Raw genomic sequence first — 7,674 nt, 5'->3', positions numbered from 1 at the left:
ATTCCTGCTTGTAGCATAGTTATGACGTTACGTAAGTGGCATATTTTGGTATTCTGGATATTTTCTGGTGTCACTGACATGCTTTATTTTCTGATCTGAGTTCCATACATCAATACAAATTTTATTCTACAAAGCTTTCATGACTTTTCCCCTTTATTTTTGTCTCCCCCTACTCCACTTGAGAAATAATAGGAGTAGCAGGGAGCATGTCCAGGAAAATTAGCTCACGTTGCAATTAATGTCCAATCCTTTTTTTTTTTTTTTTAATCTTTTGGCCACACCACACGGCATGTGGGATCTTAGTTCCCCGACCAGGGACTGAACCCACGCCCCCTGCATTGGAAGCTCAGAGTCTTAACCACTGGACCACCAGGGAAGTCTCAATGTCCAATCCTAAAGTCGGCAATTTTCTTCTTCATTCAGGTTGAAGTAATTCATGGTCTCATCATGAGCCTTTTTAAAAAGTGATGCTGCTAGTCTGGGGAAGGGATATGGATGGTGGTGGTCGTGGTGGTACTGGAGTGATTGTGAAAAGCTCTTTTTATATTTTACTTGGGCTCCAACAAGTGTATGTTACTTGCCCATTGCATTTTTCCACTGCTTTGTTTACTTCTGATTTTTCCTCTATTAAGCAAACATACCTTGCAAGATGTACTGTCTGTTCCATCTACATTTCTGGGCATTTTACAATCAACATTATGGCACTTATACATTGAGGAATTAGACTGCTGATCAAGAAGTAAGTATCCATGGGCTTCCCTGGTGGCGCAGTGGTTGAGAGTCCGCCTGCCAACGCAGGGGACACGGGTTCGTGCTCCGACCCGGGAAGATCCCACATGCCGCGGAGCGGTTGGGCCCGTGAGCCATGGCCGCTGAGCCTGCGCGTCCGGAGCCTGTGCTCCGCAATGGGAGAGGCCACAGCAGTAAGAGACCAAAAAAAAAAAAAAAAGAAAGAAGTATCCAGGGGCTTCCCTGGTGGCGCAGTGGTCGAGAATCTGCCTGCCAATGCAGGGGGTGCGGGTTCGAGCCCTGGTCTGGGAAGGTCCCACATGCCGTGGAGCAACTGGGCCCGTGTGCCACAACTACTGAGCCTGCGCGTCTGGAGCTTGTGTCCACAACAGGAGAGGCCATGACGGTGAGAGGCCCGCGCACCACAATGAAGAGTGGCCCCTGCTCGCCGCAACTAGAGAAAGCCCTCGCACAGAAACGAAGACCCAACACAGCCAAAAATAAATAAATTAAATTAAATTAAATTAAAAAATCGCACCTGTTAAAAAAAAAAAGAAAAAAGAAATAAGTATCCAGTCAGCCACTGATGTAAAAGCCTTTGCTCACTACCGTTCCTTCCCAGGGAGAAGACATCACTGTTTTGTGGACTTCTCTACCCTATACATGTTTTCATCTCTTCTCTATTTTTGCTTTTATAACTTTACACATCTATAGTTTGCTATTAGCCTTTGTCAAAGGAAAAAGAAAATACTGTTACAATAGTTGTTGAAAGGCATTTGTTAAAATTCACAGTCATTCTTAATTTTAAGAATACTTAGCATATAGGAATAGAAGGAAGTGACCTTAAAATTATTCCTTAAAATATTATCAAAAGCAATCAGTATAGAATATATTTACTGATGTAATCATTTTATTCACAGTCAGGAACAAGAACCAAAGACCTGTACTTAATACTACCATTTACTTTTCTGGTTGTTTTAAGCACTGGGTTTTTAAAGATTGCAAGGAAAAAGGGCAAATTAGCCATTATTTTCAAATGATGTATCCTGATACTGAGAACATGCAAGAAATCTCCAGAAAAACATTTAGAAAGTATAGAAGTTTGGAAAGATGATGAAATCGCTACAAGATAAATAAGGAAAAATTAATAATTTGTCTATATTAACACAACTAGTAGGAAAATACAATTCAAAAATAACACATTTACAAAAGAAAACCTAATTTGGATTTTAAAAAAATTCCAGAATCCAGTGTGAGCCAATTCTCCTTTCTTTTTCACTATTCATTTGTGTGCAACTTTTCGTAGTTTGATACCCACGTTGAATTTTGTTAATTATACTCAAAGTATAAGACCTTTGTATCTACATCACTCATAGCCCACCTACACAGTGTTTTCACATTTTATTTGGTTCCACTAGCTCTTAATGATTTTAGGCAAAGTTAATGTGTTACAATGTGTTACAATAGGCAAGCGCAGGGAGCTGAAAAAGATGGATTTCCACAAAACCACAAATTTTATATATATATGCATGCATGTATTCAAAGCCAGGTCACCCTTGCAATTTCACTTATCTCCTTAATGAATATACAATTTTCTGTGCCGTTCTTTGAATTTCTTTCTTGTAAATTAACTTTGGATACAGAATTCTTTTTTTTTTTTTTTTGAAAAACAAATATTTAAAATTTATTAGATGAGTTAACAAGAGCAGACAGAATTCTTTGAAACATAAAGACATATTAGAACAAATTTCCAAAGGGGCCATGTGACATGCCAGAGACATAGAGCCTGATTAGAATGGGACTTAAGAATCTTTTTATGGTGCTGAATATAATTTAAGACAGCATGTTGTTACTTAGGAGGAAGCCTTATTTATAACAGCAGTACCATGCTGCCTAACAGATGCCAGTGGAAAGTGAAACTATGATGAAATTAGTTTGACCTTTCTCAAGCCTGCAGAACGTAAATCAGATATATTTAATAAAGATCCACTTTGCAAGAAACAGCTTTGACTTCAGATGTGTAAATGCTTCAATGAAAGAAATGAAGGCAACACGTTGTACAGTTTTGAATATAGTTTAAATTAGGCCAAAAATGATGAAAAATGTAGTTTGGAGATGTGCAACTTTTCCTCATTAGATGTATGTGGCGTACTGAGTAATTCAGTTGTCTCTCTGCATTTTTCAGGCCATTAGGTACAGTACAGGTGTCAACCTCTTGTGTAAGTAACAAAAATTTAATTTCTGATGCCTAACTAGGATAACTGCATTAAACACTATTTTGGGTTTTTTTTTGTTTTTTTTTTTTCCCGGTACGCGGGCCTCTCACTGTTGTGGCCTCTCCCGTTGTGGAGCACAGGCTCCAGATGCGCAGGCTCAGCGGCCATGGTTCACGGGCCTAGCCGCTACACAGCATGTGGGATCTTCCCGAACCTGGGCACGAACCCATGTCCCCTGCATCAGCAGGCGGACTCTCAACCACTGCGCCATCAGGGAAGCCCCTATTTTGGTATTTATTTGGGGATAATTTTGTTATCAAATCCCTCTTAAAGTCTATGATTTCTAATTTTTAATAAGATCCTAGAGGTTTTGAAATCTTTATACATGAAAAACGATAGCACAATTCTTCCTCAAAGGAGAAGCAAAATTACTGAAGTTTTTCTGGCTAGAGAGAGGGCAAAAGTTTATTCTGAAGACAGAGATTTTTAGGATTAAAGTCAGGTTTGACAGGAAGTCTGCTTTATTTTAATGAAAGAATGGACAGGGTCCAAACTTGTTACTCTTGGAATACCTAGCAGGCCCCAAGAGTATAAGTAAAAGTAGGAAGTTACCACATGCATTTTGGCTTGCCAAGACCAAGATAGAAAGGAATTAAGTTCCTTCATTTATTCTGTCATTCTTTCACTTAAAAATCAATCCCTACTATGTACAGACTCTGGGAAAGTAAAATGGTTAAGCAGATATTGCTTTCACAGTGCTCTCATCAGATCTATTGCCACTATTTGCTTGCAATACACCTCTTTTAAATGGCTAAATGCTCTAATTATGGAATTTGTATGATTCCAAGGAGCCAAATCCTGTCTGTGGAGTATCAAGAATGGCTCTTTAGAAGACCTGACCTGAGTCTTTGAATATAGACAGGAATTCACAAGGCCGAGGAGGGGAGAATGCATGTTCCAGCCAAAGGAAAATGAATGTGCAAAAGCACAGAATCTAGAGTGAGTATGAAGGGTCTTGGATGTCATGCGATGGAGACTGAAATCTATCATAAAAGTAGGAAAGAGTTTAAAAAATGAATTGAGCCAGAGGAGTTATATGGTTATATTTTCACTGTGGAAGGATCCATCTGATTGCAAAGTGATTCTGAGGATGGCGTGGGGTGAGCAAGAGTGAGAGCATTAGAGTCAGGGAGATCTTTTAGAAGCTGCTGGGATGATCTAGAAGGGATGAGGGTACCTTCATGAGCACAGCGATGATGCTAGTGAAGGAGGGGAAGATGGATTCAAGAGATAATGAGGAGGTGTGATTAACAGGATTCCTGTCTCATTAAATAGATGGGAAATCAAGACAAAATTAAACACCATTTATATTAAAACACTTGGGTTTGGGATGCCTGAAGGAAATCCAGTAAGATGTCCAGGCGGCTGCAGAAATAAAAGACTGACTCAGAAATATTTGGTCCAGAGACACTGCTTCAGAAATCACCAGCACAATTAACTCTTTGAAGACCTAACAGTAGATGAGGTGGCCCAGAAAGTGGACACAGTGTAGGAAAAGAAGAGACAAAGATGAAATAAGAGGAAACATAAACATTTGGTTGGAGGGGCTGGTAAGTCTGCTTAGAAGGGAAGGCCGGTGTGGCAGTGGAAGAAAAAACTCAAAAGAACTTAGGGGTACCTCCTTTGTGCTGGGCATAGTGCTAGGTGCTCTATACACAGCTTTTCATGATCATTCCCAGTATTTGAAATTATATTACATAAAAGTATTGATATAATCACTTTACAGACTTGTTTGAAATGTAAATTCCATAATATTTAAAAATCAAGACCTCCATAATTTCAAGCCTAATTGTCAGCTGTGCTTACATTTTTGGGGTTCCACTTCAGTCAGTAAACAGAAATTTAGTAACATCCATTGTTAGTAGCTTGTGAAAAATCCCATTGTTAAAAATTCTGAGTGATTTTTGTTTTGTGCTGTTATTTGAACATTCTCTGTCATTATAATTTAAAGTATTTTTAATGTCCTATAAAAATGTCTCCCAAACATGAGTTAAGTGATGAAACTTGTGCTGAAAAACAAGCTGGAAATCAGTAAGGCTGGACCATTATTTAGGTGCAATAAAAACACTAAGGAGATGACTGAACAACTTTCATGATATGCTGCTAATTTATTAAAAGGTGCTCTATGAAATATCAGAGAGAAATTTGAGAAAATAGGCAATATTAGAGCACATAAAGCTTTACATTTGCAAAAATGATCACATAATCAGGCAAAACTAATGAAAACTGTAAAAAAACATCTTGGCAAGTATAACACAGTAGAAATGTGATCTTAAAGTTTTAGAATTGTTAGCTTAACATATGCTCCTAAAATACCTTAGCTACTTCCCCCCTCCCCAGAGACTCACATTTACTCTCTAAAATTGGTCTTAAATTAAGCGATTTTGCATGACCTAAAATTTTTGTATTGCGATTGCCCTATAATACAATCCATGGGGCTAAGAACACAACATTGCTGGGTTGATGAAGATGATTTGAAAGGTTTATAGTTTACAGAAAGGAAGTTCCAACCATAAGGGAACTGCAAGGAGATAGCAAGTGATTTTGTTGAGAAGGTAAGGCAAATGAGGGGTGCCAGAAGGCAGCACACCTGAGCGTTGCTCACCTGTGCCCCCACTTCAGGCAACCTGCCTGTCACATCCTCATGGAGCCATAGATTGTCTAGGAAATTTTAAGGAGCAGTGGCCTGCAGCTGTTCTCTGCAGCCTCCCTGCACGGCCCTTAGATTAGTATCTTGGGAGGAAGCCATTCTCTCTAAAAAGTTTGTTTCTAATGCTGGAACTTGGAGGGTTAGAGAGAAGTCTGGATCCCGGCTCAAGCATTCCCCAGAGTGCCAGGGAAACTACAACCAGTAACTAATATTCCAAACCAATCTGCATCCAGGTCTCAACTCTTTTAACTGTCAGCAGTCACAGATTTTGGATTTGGGGAAAAAGTCAAAGAATTCTGGGCACATTCAACTGTGAACTGAGAATTAAATTATGGTTCAGATTTCCCCAACATTGTGAGTGCAACAAAGCAAGTACTTGCCTCTACCTGACCTGAGAACAGCTGAGTAGTACTCGTCTGAGGCTGAAAAGTTTTTCTTCTAATCGTGTCACCTTAGCATTGTTTTGTATCTCCTAGGTCTTACAGGTTATGATAACGACACAAAACTGAGTATCTTCATAAACCTGGAAGAGATCATTCGGGTGATGGATAAAGATTCTTCTCCATGTAGTTTACAACTACTACATCTGATTTTTAGATATCTCAGTCCATATCCCACTTTATGAGATAAAAGTTTATTATAAATCTGCCTCCTTGGAGAGATCTGGTATTCTATTTTCAAAAAGAACCATCTGGAAATGCCTGTGTTTCCCATTTGAGCTGCCTCAAAAATAAGCAAAATGAAAGTTAATTTTTACTGGGATTTAACCTGATGTTTTTCCATAACCAAGCACCTTTTAGAGCGTGCCCTATTATACAGGTGCCAAAATAACAAAGAAGCTAAAATATTTGTAACTATAATAATGCGATCAATTTTTCAAACATTGCATATCAAAAACCCATTATTCTAGCCATGATTATCAGGAACTGTTGATGACAATGTCAAATATCACAATTTAAAAATATATATAAAGTATGCAGTACCTCTCCCATCTCTCATTTTTTTCCAATATCTTCATCATTTTGAAAGGATCATGCTTTGAACAAGCAGCAGATGTTAATACAGAAATATGGAACATCTCAATTTTCTCACTGCTAACTCAGCTTACTGAGCCAATTTCACAATTCTCACATTCCTGAGTCCTGGGAGAAAATGCTAATTTAGATTGTTAAAATTGACACCGGTTAGGGTATAAAGGGTAATTAGCATAAAATTCTACACAAAGTGTTCTTAGCATCATTAATCAACACCCACCTAGGCATACACTTTTTTAGTCAGAGCTGATGTTTAACGAAGCTGAAAAATATCTACAATATTCTCTTCTAGTTAAGTAATAAAAAATGCAGAGTTTGTCCTCAAATCAAGTTTGAGGGTTTTTAAGCAAAATACCTAATGTGCAAGTTCAAGCGTCACTTTTATTTTGCACTTAAGTATTATTTAAAGCATATAAAAGTACTCTCTTGAGGAAAACACCTTTTAAACACTGGTGCTTTTGGCATATTTGTGTCAGTGCTGTTCTCTACATGTGTTGTTATTGCTGAAAAGACTGATCAACAGATCAGTCTCGCAAAGGCTGTTGCATTTGGGCCACTGTTTTCATTTTCAGTGTAGGGCGCTGCTGGTGTTTCCGCCTCTCTCATTTACCAGTTTCCTAAACCCAAAAGAAGTCACTCAGGTCTGAATCTGCTCATCAGGACAGATGTGCTCCTGGTTCCTCAAATTTTGCAAGCCTGCTCTATTAACTAAAGCTCCTTTTTTTCTCTCCCTGCTAATGATGTGATCTAAAGAACTGTCTTACACTTAGATAAATGATTCGAAGTCAGTTAATTTTTCTGCTCCTTATTGCCTCATTTGCAAGAGAGAACAATGACAAAATAACAGACTTGACAACTATAACCAAAAGTATTTAAATTTCAGGGGCACAAGGGATATATGTCCCTGGGAGCTGGCTCACCTATGCCCCCTGGGGACATCTGTGAGACTCATCTTTAGCAATTCTATCTGGGAGGTTCCAGCAAA

Source organism: Lipotes vexillifer, unplaced genomic scaffold (assembly GCF_000442215.2).
Source record: "Lipotes vexillifer unplaced genomic scaffold, Lipotes_vexillifer_v1.1 scaffold971, whole genome shotgun sequence".
Lineage (NCBI taxonomy): Eukaryota > Metazoa > Chordata > Mammalia > Artiodactyla > Lipotidae > Lipotes > Lipotes vexillifer.
Note: the sequence above shows the minus strand (reverse complement) of the source record.